Source organism: Cervus elaphus, chromosome 20, assembly GCF_910594005.1.
Source record: "Cervus elaphus chromosome 20, mCerEla1.1, whole genome shotgun sequence".
Lineage (NCBI taxonomy): Eukaryota > Metazoa > Chordata > Mammalia > Artiodactyla > Cervidae > Cervus > Cervus elaphus.
In genome coordinates this window covers 135,958,587-135,975,935 of record NC_057834.1, presented here as the reverse complement: position 1 = coordinate 135,975,935, position 17,349 = coordinate 135,958,587, and positions in this window count along the sequence as shown.

Here is a 17,349-nt window from a genome sequence, read left to right as displayed (position 1 = left end):
CCAATGTGTTTAGTGGGGAGTGGGCTGGTCCACCCACACGCAGGCGATCAAAAATGGCAGTATTTCCCTCTCACCAAATAGCCCGTGAGGTTTCTCTTACTAAAGCAACATCTAAAGCTTACCTCTGGCTCCTGCTGGTTAAAAATCAATTCTAGCACCCGACTGGGGAGCAGGGTTTCATGATGAATGGACTCATTCTTTGTAGTCTGTTTGGTAGCAGAAGTAAGTCTCTCATAAGCTGCAGAGCCAGACAAGGTAAGTAACTCTGTCTTGTGGGTTTTGTTCTCAGTAGGAAAAAGAAACCATTTAAAGTAATATTTCACAGTTACTTCTTCTGAAAGTTACTTGACAGGTACCAGGGTGAAGGTGGGATTGGGGAGACTGGCCCGAGGCTGGTTTGGAGGCTGTCCCCTCGTCCATCTGCAGTGATGTGTCCACTATCGGATGCTCACAAGACGTGAGAAGGCAGCGCATTGACAACTCGGGTTTTGTTGTGATAACTGCTATTATTTACAGATCCGTCCAATCTTCAGCCCCCACTGCCAGCCACTATTCCCCACAGAAACACTGCAGGTAATTAGAGAGGAGCCTGCCTCCCCAGGGCTGTCGATGGTAAGTCCTGGCGCGATTTATGTTGTTTGGTTTTCATTAAGGAAGCCGCAGATAGTTGCTTTCAAAAACCCAGCCTGCCCTGAGGATAGATGTGGTAAGTCTTGGCCAAGTTTATGAGAGTTTCATGAAAGCATGTAAATCCATCAGCTGGATCTGAATAAGTGAAGTCCCTTGGTTCCCTCTAAGGGCAGGAGTCTCATTCATTCATTCCTTAATTCAGAAAGTATGGATGGATCGTCCCATGTTTTAGACACTAGAAGGACCCAAAGACACCAAGATGAGCAGGACAGCCTCCTGATTAATGGCGCCACTGCCCTCTTCTCAACTCCCTTAAGGTGAAAAATACAGTAGAAGTTGGAGAACATGCAAGTGCAACAAAACCCAGACCCTCTTATATGGCAGGGTGCTCCCGGGTGGGTATGGTTCCCAATGTTCACATCCCTTCTCTGTCACCCCTGAGACTGAAAACCAAGCAATGCAGTATCAAGAGGGCCAGGTGCTCATGGGCAGAAAGGGGTGGGGAGAGGGCTGCCCCAATGTGGCATGTGGAGTAGATTCTGATTAAGGCCCCTCAGGGAATTCCACCTCCTCCAGGCAGCCCTCAGGGGTCTGAAAGGCAAGCTGGAGCCCCATCCCTCTGCCTCAGTGTTGTTCCAACAGACGGAGTTAATTGACTTTGGGGAATGGCGCCTGATCATGACTTACTCAAACCCTGGCTAAGAAAGAGAGTTACAAAAACTGAGTCATCATAGGTGGGGTCAAGAATGTTTTTTATTTTCCCCACTGTTACCAATTTTTAGAAATATGTGAATACCTCAAATATTATGCACATGACCACAGGGCAGGATTTTAGAAACTAATCACAGAGGGCTATTAAAATAGAAAAGAACTCTGCATTTGAAATGTAAGAACAAACAACTTCTGGTAAATATGCTTAAAAAGAGGGATAATGTGGAAAGACTCCTTGAAAAGACCAAGAAGGCTACAGCGCAATCAGAGATCACCCGGTCAACTTAGAATCTGCCAAGGTTGTGGGCTGTGAAATTGAAATAATGAATGGATTCATTTAATAACAATCCTCTGAGATTCCTATGGGCAGGGTCTGTGGTGGGCACAGGGAAGTCCCAGCGGTGTCCAAGTCTGTATATCACAAACATGCTCTCCTATCCTCAACTGTCCTTTCACGATAATGTTGAACATTGGAGGAAATTAGAAAAAGAATGCTGTTGGACAAAGGGAAAAGGGGGCCAGCCCTGAAGGGACAAGTGTGCTAGGCTGTGTGTTACCAAATGCAAGTCTGTGTGCCCAACACACAGTGAGGCCAAACAAACTGAAATGTCGGTCGGAGTTTGGACCAGAGAAAGGTTTATTGCGGGAGCCTTGCAAGGAGGTGGGTAGATCATGCCCTGAAAAACCTGGAGCTCCCTGAAAGGTTTTAGCAAAGCATTTTTTTTTTAATGTTTTTTTGTTTTGTTTTGTTTTTCTTTTTTTCCTTTATTTAAGGTGAGGGAGGGACCTGGTTGATTGTTGCAAACTTCTTTCTCATGTGTGTGTGTGTCTGTGGGTGGGTTTTCTCCCCCAGTTTTTATTTATTTGTTTATTTTTAGTTGAAGGATAATGGCTTGGTTTCTTCTTGGTCTTGGAATCCTTTATTCCTGCTGCTGTCCATGTAGGTCAGTCACCCTGTCCTGCAAACATCCAAGAGGACAGATGTTATTCTCTGTTCTGCAACTTTTTTCCTCCACGTGAATGGAAGAGTGCTGTACTTTTAAAGATCAGAACCTTGAGAGCCGGCTCTTCTGTGTGTTTCAGGCTCTAGGCCATTCTTTCACGAAAGAGCCAGCATGACTCCATCCAGGCAACAAAGCACAGGGGTGAAGGAAGAGAAACAGCTCCAACGTGGACTCAGATCTGTTCTTCCCTATTACACGTGCAGTCAGGGCGGTTATTGCACTGTCTTACCTCTCCCACACTCTTTGAGATGGATGCTAGCACGGGATCCACACTCTCGAGGAAAGGATGAGGGCTCGGAGAGGCTGAGTCACTGGTCCAGAGCAAGAGTATGGATCTAGGTATGTCTGATGACGCCATCTCTGAGCCAGAACGTTCTAGACCAGCAGAGGAAGGCTTCCCTGGGGGATGGGCAGTATGTGCTTTCAGAGCTGGGCTGTGAGCTTGGTGGTCCAGACCCAGGGGAATCCAGAATGAAAGTCTGGCTCACTGAGATGCCGGCTCCCAGGTCTGAGTTGGCAGGATCCAGGAGGACCAGGTGGTATCGGGCCCACCCTGGAGCCCAGGACATTCAGAGAAACACACCCAAAGGTGGAGTGACGTATCACCTCATCTGGCCCAAAGCCGGACCTGACCCTACAATCATCATCTCTCAGACTCCTCCAGTTTCTTGGAGCTGGCTTAGAATCCAAACGGGTCTGCTCTGACTGCATGTTCCCTCATTGAGACGAGCGTTGCCAGAAAGAGCAGTTATTTTCCGTATTCGTGTGATTGCTTGTTAAGTCAGGGAGCCTCTGTGAGGTCTACTTTGTTGCCAGGCTCAACGTGAGAGCCGGAGGTACAGAAACGCAGAAGGGGCCCCCCTAGTTGCCCTTCTCCAGGATTACGATTGAGTGAGAAGCTAACCGCAGGGAAACATACCAAGGGCATGCTCTGCTGAGCCTTCAAATCTACGGGCATCCTCTAGATCAAGGAACCAAAAGTAGGCCCTGCACAGAAGCCAATAGCTGCCAGACATTTCAGAATTTTTCACCAAAAGCAAGCTGGCTTTGGTGTCCGGCTTCATAGCCTGCCCTACCTACACCCAGGACCTGGCTTCTATCCACATGCCATAGATATAATTTTTATGAACAGATAGGAAAAAGAATGGTCAGTTTAACAACCTTCGAGTGATCTTAGAAGACTCGACCCAGCTCTCAGAAAGAAAAAACTGGGGGAGGGACTTCCCTGGTGATCCAGAGGTTGAGAACCAGCCTTCCAACGCAGGGGCACAGGTTCCCTCCCTGGTCGGAGGACTAAGACCCCACACACCTTGGGGCAACTAAGCCCACCAGCCACGACTAGAGAGCCTGCATTCCCCATCGCAAGGTCCCATATACCGCAACTAAGACTCAAGGCAGCCAAACAATAAAATAAGAATAATTAAAAAAAAAAAAGAAATGATGGGGAAAATGAACTGCAAAGTAAAAATCAGTGCACTTCCTTTGCTTAGTTTTAAACCCTCCCCTTCATCTTTTCCTTCCTTTGAGCAGAACCCCAAAAGTCTAATTTCTGTCTTCAGATAGTCCCCCTGGGCTGCAGTCCTGCTTGGCCTTCGTATAACTTCTGACTTTGGCAAATTCTCTAAAATAAATCTGTATTTCATCAGGTGTATCTGCTCTTGAAATCAAACATTCGAGGACTTCACAGCTCAGCAAAGGGAGAGGAGGACACAGAATTCTTTTGCAAATTGGGTCCTTTTTCTGGAGGCAACTGGTGGAAGAGGCCTCAAAAGCAGCCAGTCCTGGGTTCAGACCCAGGCTTCGTCCCCTTACACACTCTGTGGGGGTCCCTTTAACATGAAGCAGGGGTGGTAACCATGCTCAGTCTAGATTCGAAGAGATGACGTTTGTGACAGGCTCACCCTGCACTCAACACCCACACGGGGGCTTCCTCCCTCTCATCCCCTCTCAAAGCTCAGACTGCACTGGGCTCCGCTCTAGACCTGGCCACCCCCCAATCCACCATCTCCAGCCGGCTGCTCCCGTGGTATCATTGTTGGAGCTGCCAAGAAACCAAAACTTGAGCAAAACTGCTGGGAGCTTCTGCTTTTGTCCACCAAGAATGCAGGAGGTATTTTGTTGTTGTTGTTGTTTTAATGGAGTGGGTTCCCATTCCCTTCTTCAGGGGATCTTTCCAGGCCAGGGATGGAACCCAGGTCTCCTACTTTGCAGGCCGATTCTTCACTGTCTGAGCCACCAGGGAAGTTCTTTCTCACTTTTTCATTTTCATAGTTGACTTACAAAGTTGTGCTAATTTCTGCTATACAGCACTGTAACTCCATTATTGTCTACATACATTCTTTTTTGTTCTTTTCCATTATGGTGGCGACTTATTAGTGACTTATTAGTCACTAAGTCATGTCCGACTCACGTGACCCCGTGGACTGTAGCCCGTCAGGATCCTCTGTCTATGGGATTCTCCAGGCAAGAATACTGGAGTGGTTTGCCATTTCCTTCTGCAGGGGGAATCTTCCTGACCCAGGGATCGAACCCAGGTCTCCTACACTGCAGGCAGATTCTTTGCTGACTGAGATACATAAATCATAATAAACCATAGTTGTTTTTCTTTGAATCATGTGGACTTTATACTACTTTATAAGCTGAAGCACGTGGAAATATTTCTTTCACTTTTGCACAAAGAAAAGAAAACCCATATCCTATTTAGTGTGTTGGTTTTCAGGTCTCTGAGTGGGAGACCACGGGACACTGGAAGACCACGGGAGGCAAGGAACACTTTAGGGGCACATTGCAGCCTCCAGGGCCCCTCAGCTATCGTTTCTTAACGCGTCTAGAGGACATGGCCCAGGACACCATTGTTTAATGGATTTAAACCAACATTCCCACTTTCACTGTTTATTGTCACAGCGTCTCTCTGAAGGCAGCAGACTGTAGTGTGAAGAGCTTGGGGCTTAGCGTTAAAAGCGCCGTTCTCTTCTTCTATTTGTGCATCTGTTTATTCAACGGCTGTGCTCTGAGTGCCTGGCACAGAGCCGGCACGGAGCTGGGCTCTGGGTGGGCAGCAACGACCTGGTTCCTGATTCAGCACACTCGCGTCAAACTGAGGACGCAGAAAAAACAAAAAGAGGCAGATCCAAGGGGCACGGGAACCCCGAGGGACTGTAACTTCTGTGCCTACACTGACCCCGTCCTGAGTGAGCACGAGGATCGGACCAAATGCCGTACAGTGAATGCACTTTCTCTGAATTAATCCTTAAAACGAGCCCGTGAAAAAGTCACCACCTGTATCCCCATGTGATGGTCATCAAAACCAGAGCTCTGAGATGCTGTGTAACTCTCCCAAAGTCACATGGAGCTGAAGAGAGAGTAGGACCCAGACCTGCAAGACCCCACAGACTCCAGGGCTTGGCGGTCGCTTCACATCTCTCTGTTTCACTTCAGACCTGAGTTTTCCACCCACGCCCCTTTCTGCTTTGTCTGCTATTTAAAGCCCCTAAGGCACCTTGATGGTGTGGGTAGGGAGGTTCATGCTTGCAGAGTATGATTAATAAATTCCAGCATTTTCTCTACAAGGAAGTCCTCAGTGAGCTCAGCAAGATTTTGACCCTAAAATGGGTCAAACAGATCTGAACTTCATTTGAGGCTGAGATCTGGTCACTTATTAAACATGACTTGTTCCACTGATTTGCAGATTCTTTTGTGCAGCCAAGCTGAACCACGTGAGGTTCGTAAGAGCTGCAAGGAGTCGTGTCCTGCTCAGCCTCCGCTCCCCTCGGGGCTCCGCAGCCCAGGGTGCTGTTGCTTCCGGGTCTACTGGAACCACCGCTCGGTAGGACCTGATTCCATGAGAGTGGGACAGCCTCAATTTTTTGCGGGTCCTTCTGTCCTACCTGGTGGCTCAATGGTAAAGAATTTGCCCGCAATGCAGGAGACCTAGGTTCAACTCCTAGGTCGGGAAGGTCCCCTGGAGAAGGGATGGCAACACACTCCACCATTCTTCCCTGGAGAATCCCATGGACAGTGGAGCCTGGAGGGCTGCAGTCCATGGGGTCACAAAGAGTCTGATATGGCTGAGGGACTAACGCTTTCTAACCTGCATGATTTTGGCACATTCCAAATGTGCCAAAGATTCCAGATGGCCAGGCCCACTTGCCCCCCATGTATCCCCTGGCTGCTCATGCTTGCCTTTAGTGGCCTGGAAATAGGTCTGGTTGCCACTCCCCTGTTACTAAAAGTGCCCATGGATCAGTTCAAATCCACAACCTCAGGCTGTTCCTCAAGTGATTCTAAATGGGTCCATCCTCAGTTCAGATGTCTCTTCCATCTTGATTTTCCCAGGAGATGTAGGACACATTTCCCAGGATGGGTAGAAATGTACTAGAAGCACTTTCCTGGATGTTGTGCAAGTCAAGGGTGAGTAAATAATCACAGAGGAGGCCCTTTTCTCCCCTCTTCTTCCCAAAGGGAGAGCTGTTAATTCAACAATTCAGTTGCAGCACAATCTCACAATTTTTGTGAACTCACAATTTCACTGCAAGCCACTGATGCAAAGTTACTTTCCCAACAGCTGTCTTTCCTAGCCCTTGAAAAACATGATGACCCTATGGGGGTATCTCCTAAGTCCAGGTTTTCCACGATGCTCACTGCCCAGGGTGGATCTAAGATGGACTCGAACCACCACTGGCCTCCCCTGTTTGCCTCTGGGGTGCTCAGACTTACCAGAAAGAAAAACTCAACTCTAGGACTCTGTGGCCACCCAAATGGTCCTCTGGGTGTTTGAGTCCACATCCTAACCTGAGTGATCATTAGATTTTCTGGGGAAGTTTTAAGATGCATGGATTGTGGGTTCCACCCAGGAATTCCTAAACCAAAACATCCACAGGTGGACCTCAGGAGTCGCTTTGGTTTCAGACTTTCCCAGGGAGCATCTCTGATGCCTGATGCCAGGCTTGGAAACTCTGCCATGTTCCATGTGAGCACTGCCTGTGAAACCAGCTCTGGGGCCAGAAACACATGACCAGTAAGGAATGGGTCCCACGGCCAACAGAGCTGAAAGGGGTTCTTCACCTCCAGACTTTCCGACCCCTGGACATACCAGGATGCACCTGTCGTTCCCACAACGCAAGACGGCTGACAAGTGCTAAGTCGTGTCCCACTCTTTGTGATCCAAGGGACTGTAGCCCACCAGGCTCCTCTGTCCATGGGATTCTCCAGGGAAGAATATTGGAGTAGGTTGCCATTTCCTTCTCCAAGGGATCTTCTCCATCCAGGGATCAAACCCAGGTCTCTTGAGTCTGCTGCATTGGCAGGTAGATTCTTTACCACTAGTGCCACCTGGGCAGTCCAGCTCTTCCTAAAAGTGGGTGGTTGCAGAACCCCCTTTCTCCACGAGCACTGGGACTCTGGCTGCACTGGGCACCCCTGGAGAAGTGCTGCTGGGACCTGGGACCGAGTACTGAGCATCACTTCATCCCTCATCCTGACTGTAGCGTGTGCTCCTCCGAAGCCAGGGCTCTGCTCCCTGGGGCATAACTTGGCTGAAATCCGATACCCCAAGGACAATCCTTCAACCTCCACTGAGACACTTGCGCTGGGTTGTGTCTGTTTATTCTTCATAAAACAAGTGCCAGCCTGAACACCAGAGTTGGCCATACGAGAAGCCGTCTGTAACCTGTGACAAAGGAGCCTGGGGCTCTGGGGTTTGGTCACAGAGGAGGGTGATGACGAGCCTGGTCTTCTCATGATTTATTTCACCCAGCGGGCACTCGAACCAGGAAGGTAAATGGGCAGGGTCCCCACAGCAAGCTGAGCCCGAGCAGCCCAGAAATGACAAATTGATTAAGTCAGCCTCCAGGCAGGCAACCAGTGACCACACCTAATTACTCAGTGACCGCTCAGGGCCTGACCGTTGAAATTCCATGCCTGTGAGTCACTTGCTCCCCTTCGCTGTTGGGCTGTGTCTCCTCCTCCAGCCTGCTTGTTAGCTGGTGCCTCTGCATAGCTGGTGCCTCTGCCAGCGCTGTGGCCTTTGGGCACCAGCAAGCAAGAGGTTAAGCCCTGAGCACTAGCAAGGAGGTGTTCTAGGTCCCAGGATTCTACACGGGCAGCATTGGAAATGAGGTGGTGCTTTGGGCTTCCTTGGTAGCTCAGATGGAGCTCTCCTTGCACTGCAGGAGACCTGGGTTCAAACCCTAGGTCAGGAAGATGCCCTGGAGAAGGAAATGGCAACCCATTCCAGTACTCTTACCTGGAGAATCCCATGGATGGAGGAACCTCGTAGTCCACGGGGTCGCAAAGAGTCAGATACGACTGAGCAATTTCACTTTCTTTCTTTCTTTACCCATGCTAGTGTCAAGTACAGCATTTGCTAAAAAGAAAACAGAGAAGAAAAATATCAAGCATGAGGGGGTGGGAGCAAGGAGTGGGAATCAGGAATGCCCCTGCACTCCCCTACCAAGAGCAGGAGACTTGTCAGGTTCAAAGGCAGGATTCACTGACTCAGAGTCTGGCCAGGAACAAGGACCCCACACCTGTCCTTGAGTAGAGAGCACGTTGTTGTTCAGTCACTCAGTCATGTCCAACTCTGCGACCCCAGGGATTGCAGCACATCAGGCTTCCTTGTCCTCCACCATCCCCCGGAGTTTGCCCAAACTCATGTCTGTTGAGTCAGTGATGTTATCTGACCATCTCATCCTCTGTTGCCCTTTTCTCCTTTTGTCTTCAGTCTTTCCCAGCAGCAAGGTCTTCTCCATGAGTTGGCTCTTTGCATCAGGTGGCCAAAGTATCTGAGCTTCAGCTTCAGTATCAGTCCTTCCAGTGAATATTCTGGGTTGATTTCCTTTAGGATGGACTGGGTGGATCTTCTTGCAGTTCAAGGGACTCTCAAAAGACTTCTCCAACACCACAGTTCAAAAGCAGCAATTCTTCCAGAGCACGTAGTACAGGGAACTTGGTAAACAGTGCTGACCATGCTAAAGAGTCATTCAAGGCTGATGAGGCCACCTGGAGATCAGCAGTGGGTGGAGGTGGTACCTGAGCAGAGACCAAGGCCACCCAGCAGGAGAGGCTCTGTGGTCAGGCACAGCCAGGGGGAATTAGGGTTATAGAGACAATGTAGCCACTACTGGAGACCTTGACCAGAGCAGAGATGGGGAGGAAGGACAGTCTGGCTCCCGCCCTCTCACTGAGCCCAGCCTCTGGCCCAAGGTGGCCAGGAGCCAGTGACCAGGTGTCCTCAAAACTGCAGTTTGCAGAAGTCAAACCTTTAGTGCAAAACATTTGGGAGAATGACTCTGACATTCGCCTGAAGGGTGAGCTGGATGGACAGAGGTAAGGTGAGGGACCAACCAACCAAAGAAACCTAGAAAGGACTTAAACTGAAGGCCCTGGTGGGAGAACGACGGGGTGGCTGCAGACCGTGAGGACAGACAAGTCCATGAGACAGCTCGATTGAACTTGAACTTGAACTTGCCATGTGACACAGCAGGGGGACAGGACTCTTTTACCCCCTACTACTCCATCTCAGTCAGGGTCCCATCAGGAGAAGAAATTTAAACAGGGAAGTTGTAATGTAAAGCTATAAAGTGCAACAAGGAATAACTGGCACACCTTCCCAAAACCTCACCACAGGGCAGTAGAGAAAATAAAAAGAAATACAAATACATACATACATGCACGCCTGTGTCTGTATATGAGCATGCATGCTCAGTCACTCAACCATGTCTGACTCTGCACATTCATTTACCTTCACCACAGGTTTTACTTTCCATCTTTTAGAACTGGAATGAAATCAAAAGGCCTGCAGGGGGAGAAATCACTAAGAAACAAACCTATTTACACCACAAGTTCCAGAAAGCCTTAGAAATTTGAGCTCCCATGTGCCAGTGAGTGGGGGATGTGGCCCAGTGGTGAGGTGTCCTACCGGCAGCCCATACCAGTTTGCAAGAACCAGCAGCGACACGTTCGGGACTTCTGTGAGTCAGCTTTTGAAATCGGCCATTATCAACACTTAAACTACAGAAACTTAGAATTTAAAGCAATTTCTGAAAAACCATGTAGAAGGTCCTCAGAACGCATCACTTCCTAATTCTTCCATCACGTTTTGCTACTTCCTTTCTCGAGGGGACCCTGTTTCGTGTATCTACGTACGTGCTACAAGCATCTCCGACAGACTCTGCCTTCAGTGATGTCACACGGCAGCTAGAAACGGACCACGAGGGGAGCACTGGTCACACGGGAGTCGGCAGACACTAGACACCGGGGCCGACTTCTCCTCTAAAAAGCAGTTGCTTAACACTTCCTAAGGTGCCCCTGGATGAGGCTGAAAACCTACCATCTTAGACCCTCCTGTCCCACCCCTGCCTCACACTCTGTCATCAAGAAGAGTAAGGGTGTCCTGTGGGGGGACTGAATCGGGATCTGGGCTTTGAGACCTCAGGCACAGCAGATCTTCTTGAAAATAGAGCCATTAAGCAAAATTATCCCCCCGGATGGTAAGACTCGGTGGGCACAGACAAAGGGCTAAAGAAAGGGGCGACTGAGAAGAAGTACCCCCCGGCTGGTGAGTCTCACCCGCCAGCCCTCTTCCCCATCCCGCTTCCCTGGGTCCCTCTCCAGGGGACCACGAATCATGCTTACATATCCAAGACTGGAGAAGGATCTGGAATAAGAGACCCATGTGAGATAAAGCCCCCCAGACCCTCACACTCAGGGCACCAAGGTGAAGCATCTCGGTCCATCCGTGAGTCCTTCCACAAGCTTTGCTGGACACCAGGGCCCCCCAGCACACAGCGTCTCATTGTAAACTGTGGCTAGGTCACCAAAGAGCAGGAGCTATTCGAGAAAAAACCCTCATGTGAAAGTCAGAGGCCAAAGCCAACAGGCAGGCAAACAGGGAGAAGGGCTTGCCTGGAGCTCAGTCCACTCAGGGTCCCGTGCGTGCGGGGCTGGGCTGGGAATCAGGACACGGGCTGACCATGTCCGCCCTGTCAATGGGCAGGAGCACCCCCGAGGTGGGCTGACCAGTGTCCCCCCCAAGACATGCCCATCTGGAGCCGGTGAGGGGGGCCCTCGTGGGGAAGGGTCTTGGCCTGGGTCTTGGCACCTGCATGTGGAGTCCATCCTGATTGAAGCCCCCGTACCCCCACAGTGGCCACATGCCCTCAAGGGCACCCCCAGGACTCTTACGGATCAGGAACCCCAGATCCCAAAGGCAGCAGGTCGGGACAGGTCTAGTCTCTGTAGCCAAACCCACAGACCAGGAGCAGAAGGCGGGCAGCTAGGAGCACAGGCCACTGTACCCTCCTGGCCCCTCTCGGCGGTGCCCGAGGTGTGCTGTGTTCATGGCAGATGATCCCAGACTCCTTACTTTACAGACCCCGGGGGGAGCGGGGAGAGACGCTGTGGAAACCCTGGGAACTGGCTGACTAGAAGAGACCCTGAGAGCTCAGCTTTAAAACGTGGTCTCCGTTCCCGCCACCTCCCGAACTGCCAGAGACCTTCCTGCCGCAGTCAGCCTGCAGCACAGACTCCGAGCAGGACAGGAGTCCAGGCTCTCCGAGGACCGCCCATCCCACTGAAACACGGGTCCAGTGGTCCAGCCTGAGGCTGGTGAGAGCTGAGCGTGCATTCCGCAAAGCCTCCGTCCATTGCCCAGGTCCTTGTCTTGAAACCCCATCTTCCATCCTCAGGATGGACGTGGCCCTGATGACCTTGGCTTCTGACCTAGAAATAGGCTCCTATCACACAGAGCTTAATAGCGTCAGTTCTGATTGACTTCTGGACACTTCAGACGCCTTCACTTTTCCTGGAAGTGTTTCCTTTTAACAGTGACAACATTCCCAAAGCTGTCCTGGGGGCCGCCAGCCCATACCCTGTCCCCAGGGCCTGGCCGCTAGAGTCCTGGCCACCGTCAGGTGGGGATGGGGAGGACATCTCTTTGCAGACATTCCCCCATTCCTCCTGGGGTGAATCGCTGCCTCCTCTCAGCTCTGAGCCTCCCCAGAGTCTTCTCACCATGCTGCCAGTAACAACATCTCTGCATCTTGTCATCCATCTCCCCTTCCAGGCTGGGATCACAGAAAACTAGGAAAATGGGGGCTTCCCTGGCAGCCAAAGGGTTAAGAGACCATGCTTCCAATGCAGGGGGCACAGGTTCGATCCCTGGTCAGGGAACTGAAATCCCACATGCTGCATGGCATGGCCAAAAAACTAAAAAAATAAAATTCAAACATTAAAAAGGAAAAACCAAAGCCCTAGCTGTCTCTAACATTTTAAAGATGAGCCCAGCGCCTGGCATACCATGGGCATTCAATAACGATGGCCTGATCCGTGATTGAATAAATTAACAGGAGCCAGGGCAGAATAAACCACAGGGAAAGATATTCACAGGCTGCACAGCTGGGCAACGGGTGATTTTTCATTGACACTCCAGCTCCGCACGAAATTCAAATTCTCATTAGAGCACAGCCTAAAACACAATCCCCACTTTAACCACGATCCTGAGAAAGGCAGCGATGGGGGGACCCTAATGCGTTCTTCCTATTGATGACAGCCCCGCGAAAAGGAATGAAAGGCTCAGCTTCAAACACTTTGCTGTGAAAGCCTAAAAGGAAGCAAATTCAGCGTGGTAGCGTGAGGCCCGGGCCCTTTCAGACACACCACGGCCACCGACTCGCCGGGTTTGCGACGCGCCCCGTGACACGCCGCCGTGCCAACCCGCATTCTGAGTCACCCAAGCAGATTTAATGCCCTCGCCACAATGCCTCTCTCGGCCTTTTCTTCTGAACGTGGTTAAAGGGAAGACTCCAACCTACCTAGGAAAGGATTTTAATCAGTTTAGTTCCGGAAATAACTATGGAAATTCAGATTTTTCCATTCTACTGCTTCTTAACATTATATTCTAACAAATGGCTGATGAAGCCCCCCTTTTTTTCACCCCCTCTTTTATTCCCGCCCCCCAACCCGTCGGGAGAAATGACAAGATGGTCAGCCCTTCTGAATCCCGCATGGAAAAGACTGAGTGAATAAGCATATGAAAAGCCAGCAGAAATGAAGCTTCGGAAAATAAGAAAAACACCAACGTTGCCCATCGCTTGTCACACACCCTACAGATAACCAGGCCCCCACCCCGTGAAGACCCTTCCTCCCACGGTCAATCAACTCGGTCCTCGGGAAGCACAAGCCTGGGAAACCCAGACAACGTCGTATAGACAGTGACTGACAGCAGGGTCCGGTGACTGTGAACGCACGCGGACAACATGGGCCCGCAGAACACAGTGCGCCCTCAACATGTGACATCGGAGACACTCCGGGCCGCAGAGCACGCAAGCACCGGGACAGGGAAGGAAACTCGCCCAAGCTTGGAAATTCTTGGTGTGGCTTCAGAGGCGCTTCAGAGGGGTAAAGCACTGACTTACCCCTTTATCCCATCACTCAGCCGTGTCTATTGGAACGTGCACGCCTCTGACCTCTGCAAAAACCCTTTAATGGAGGTGAAGAAGCCATTTTAAGGGTAAGAAAACTGAGGTTCGTGGAAGGACTATTATATTACCAGCATCACCCAGTTATTGAGATGCAGAATCGAATCTGTCACCCTGCTGTCTTCATGCAGCTCTGTCACCAACCGTGTTCTTTCTGGGGCCTTCTAAACTAAATGTTGTAATTCTCTTGATTTTGCTTTTATGTCTGCTTTTTTTTAAATTGTTTTATTCAACCTACTCTCTTCACAGATTCCTTTAGTTCTGATGTCTTCCTTGCTTTGTGAATCTAATGTTTCCTTTTTCTTCCTTCCTGCTTTAAAGGTGTTTAAAGCTGTTAACAAAAAAAGGAAAGATAAAAGCTCCCAGGGGCACCTCAAATGTTGACTACACTTTATTTGCCTGTGCCTTTTTCACAAGTGTCTTCAATGTAAGCTAGTAATGAACCAAATTTGTGAAATTCAAATGAGAATTTCAGTCTGAATCCTGTGAAATTAATATATCTGCAGGCACCATGAGACTCTCAGTCTGAGTCCTGCATAGGTACTGAAGGTGTGCCTTGCCCTCACCTGTCAGCTAGTGTCCTTCTGCAGAGCTGAGGGGCAAGGAAAGGGGAGCTGGGTGTTCTGGAGACCCCCTAGGATGTACCCCCAGCCCCAGGACCATCGAGGACCTGCTCTGAACAGATTGTAGGTAGGCAAAGAATAGCAGCCAGAATTCTCATGTCTCGTGGTTGGCTTAGCCAAGACCCAGGTCCCTCCATCTCAGCTCTGCTGACATCTGAGGCCAGCAATTGTTTGCTGGGGGCCGTCTGTTCACTGTAGGATGCCCCTTCCTCGCCTCTACCCACCAGGGGCCATAGCGTCTTCACCCCCAGGGGAGACAACCAAAAATGTCTCCAGCCCCTGCTCGATGTTCCCAGGGGACAAAAGCACCCAGTGGAGGCAGGTGTGCCTCACCCCTTAAACCTCCGCCCACGGGCAGGCATTCGCTCTCCATGTTTCTCTGGAACATGTTGTTTCTTGCACAGAAAATGCAGACTGTGCTCAGAGGCTGCGGACAGAGGGGCTCCGGACCCAACACAGGCTCTGTGAGCCCCAGGCCACTGACCAACCCTCTGCAGGGTCTGTGGAATTTGACCGTCTCAGAAACCCCATGAAGCAGGAACTGTTATCATCCGACTTTATAAATGAGGAAACAGGATCTCCAAGATTCCCCAGGACATGAGCACTGAGGGCTCTCTGGGCTTCGTGTTCAGCTACCCCAACTCTGACAGAGGTCCCCGTCTTCTAGAAGGCAGACTTCAATGCTATGGTCCAGCCTTTGGCTAGGCCATCCTAGACATGACCGTGGAAGTCGTGTACATGATGGGTGTGTTAGTTCCCAGATGGTAACGAAACCACATGTACGTGTGTGAGTGAGTGTGAGAGCCGATACCAGGGAAGAACACCCTTAGCATTTTACAGCAGGGTCAAGCCTTCATTAATCACCCAGAAAGCAAAAACCTTGCTGCAAATACAAACTGCCTACAATAAATAATTTAATTTCCTATCAGACCTTCCCCAAACTAGCATCATTCCATATTAAATGGACCTGTTATCAGTATTTGAGAGTCCTGGCAGGCACTGCCTGTATACACTGTCAAAGGTATAGGGGAACTTTCCTTGGAGGGTCCAAGACCACAGATAAAGGGGAGTGAAGTGTTTTTGAATACTGGGTGGATCGTTTCAAACATTTAGCTACCATTGCTCAGGAGAGGTGAGATCTCAGTGGCTCGTATCCATACAGAGGTACCCTCCTGGAGCTTCATACTGAAGCCTGGTCCTTCCGGGAGGGAACTTTGGGGACCTTCCTGACCTAATCCACCACCACCACTCACTCCATTCAGGGCAGATTCACCTGAGACTCCAGATTCTGCGATGTCAGGCTTAACTCAGACAGAAAGTCTCCTGGACCCATGATTGATGGTCAGTGTCCTCACAGGAGGAGCCCAACAAAGGCAGAATTTCCACATGCCTGAAAAATGGGGTCACACTGCTGAGCTGCTCTCTCCTGGGGAGACTCTGAGAAAAGGCCAGCTGTCAGTGATTTAGAATTTCTTGCTACTCAGTCAGAGAACTAAACACCGACGTCCATGGGGCCTCATCCCAGTTTGCGGCCGGGCTGCTGGGAGGACTAATATCCATCATCCCATGAATCACTTTGGGCCGAAAGGATTTCACATCCAGTGCTTTCAGTGGCATTATGTTTCTCCTTCATTTTCAGGGAACCCAGTAAATAGCTTATACTTTGAACCAAATGGAAAGCCTTTATTAGTGACAATGGACTGCCACCTGGGTGGCTTGCAGTGATCCTCCTGCCCGTTGCCCTTTGGGATAGAGCATCAGGTGGAAGGGAAGGGGGCAGAAAACCTGCCCCATCTCCAGCGCCAAGCAGAGCTATCGAGGATCTGATGGCTGATTTCCTCCCCAGCCCAGACCCCGCCCCACACTGGAGCTCCTGATTGGATGTGGGGTTCAAATGCCATCACTCGTTAGATCACCAGCAGTTTTATTACCATCTCAGAAGGCTGGCATTTTCAAAGACCTTTCTTTTTTTTTTTCTTTTTATTAAAACTTTTTATTTTTTATTAGGGTATAGCCAACTTGGAGAAGGCAATGGCACCCCACTCCAGTACTCTTGCCTGGAAAATCCCATGGAAGGAGGAGCCTGGTAGGTTGCAGGCCATGGGGTTGCGAAGAGTCACACCCGACTGAGCGACTTCACTTTCACTTTTCACTTTTATGCATTGGAGAAGGAAATGGCAACCCACTCCAGTGTTCTTGCCTGGAGAATCCCAGGGATGGGGTCGCACAGAGTCGGACACAACTGAAGTGACTTAGCAGCAGCAGCAGCAGCATAGCCAACTAGGGCTTCCCTGGTGGCTCAGACGGTAAAGAATCCACCTGCAATACGGGAGACCTGGGTTCAATCCCTGGGTTGGAAAGAGCCCCTGGAAGAGGGCACATCAACCCACTCCAGGTTTCTTGCCTAGAGGCTCCCCATGGACAGAGGAGCCTTGCGGGCTACAGACCATGGGGTCATAAAGAGTCAGACACAACTGCATGACTAAGCACAGCACAGCACATAGCCGATTAACAAACAATGTGGAGAGTTTCAGGTGAGCAGTGAAGAGACTCAGCCATACATGTACATGTATCCATTCTCCCCCCAAACTCCTCTCCCAGCCAGGCTGCCACATAACACCGAGCAGACTTTCCCATGCTACACAGTAGGTCCTTGTTTGTTACCCATTTTAAATACAGCAGAGTGTACATGCCAAAGATCCTTCCATCACAAGAAACACCCAAAAAATGACAGAAAGGCAGAATTCAGACTCTGGTCTCTGCATTTGTGGAGAGCTGCAGGCTTCTGCCTAGCCCATCTCCCCGCAGTGGCCACCACATATCCCAAACCACGCACATGACCTCTGCCAACTCCACGTTTAAAATATTAATTGATGACATTCCCACTGATGTTCTGTGCTCTTG